Source organism: Limulus polyphemus, unplaced genomic scaffold (genome assembly GCF_000517525.1).
Source record: "Limulus polyphemus unplaced genomic scaffold, Limulus_polyphemus-2.1.2 Scaffold2752, whole genome shotgun sequence".
Classification (NCBI taxonomy): domain Eukaryota; kingdom Metazoa; phylum Arthropoda; class Merostomata; order Xiphosura; family Limulidae; genus Limulus; species Limulus polyphemus.
In genome coordinates, this window is record NW_013668362.1 from 101,452 (window position 1) to 102,876 (window position 1,425).

Here is a 1,425-nt window from a genome sequence, read left to right on the forward strand (position 1 = left end):
CCAGGATCTACACAAGGTTCACTGTGATAAACCAGGGACCAGGAACTACACATGGTTCACTGTGATAAACCAGAGACCAGGACCTGCAAAAGGTTCACTGTAATAAACCAGGAACCAGGATCTGCACAAGGTTCACTGTAATAAATCAGGGACCAGGACCTACACAAGGTACACTGTGATAAATCATGGACTGGACCTGCACAAGGTTCACTGTGATAAACCAGGGACCAGGACCTACACAAGGTTCACTGTGATAAATTATGGACTGGACCTGCACAAGCCTCACTGTGTTATGCAGCTGTCATATCAATTGGACAACAAATTCCAAAAATACTTTGTCTGTTTGTGCTGCGTATTTAACAAAAAATAGAGATAGATGGACCCATCACATTTCATTCTGTTGTTTTGTTTCTCATGTATTACTTGTAACAAACCTTAAACTTCATGTAATTTGTCCACTACTCGAATCTAAAGCACCCACGTTAGAATTTTACATTATGTTCGTCACTCCCTTTATCCGAGCCCAAGTCATGATCAGCTGTCTTATCTACACACTAATCACGAGGCATGTGCAGGGGGTGCATCCTGGTGGTCATAAAACACATGTTGATATTAGCTACCTACGGGGTAAACATTTCATACCGTTGTCATGAAAGAGTGAGTAGTAGTAAATATATTTTTTAGGTTGTACCAATGACTGATGTTCCATTCGTAGCGGATTATCACGATTCTGATTGGATAGGACGTAACTACCATTATGTGAGAGGTGTTCTTGTGTATATCGTTTTGCTGATATATACCAATGGTTAAATCATGAAATAATTCTTGAACGTATGAGATAAATCACAATTTACTTTTAAATTTTTCGCTGACTTTTCCTCAAGAACAAGGTGAAAACAGCATCATTCCAGGACACTGATACTACAGAGTCCCCCATAGGTGAAAACAGCACCAGTTTAGGACACTAATACTACAGACTCCCCCATAGGTGAAAACAGCACCAGTTCATGACACTGATACTACAGTGTCCCTCATAGGTGAAAACAGCACCAGTTTATGACACTGATACTACAGTGCCCCTCATAGGTGAAAACAGCATCAGTCCAGGACACTGATACCACAGAGTCCCCCATAGGTGAAAACAGCACCAGTTCATGACACTGATACTACAGTGTCCCTCATAGGTGAAAACAGCACCAGTTTATGACACTGATACTACAGTGCCCCTCATAGGTGAAAACAGCATCAGTCCAGGACACTGATACCACAGAGTCCCCCATAGGTGAAAACAGCACCAGTTCATGACACTGATACTACAGTGTCCCTCATAGGTGAAAACAGCACCAGTTTATGACACTGATACTACAGTGCCCCTCATAGGTGAAAACAGCATCAGTCCAGGACACTGATACCACAGAGTCCCCC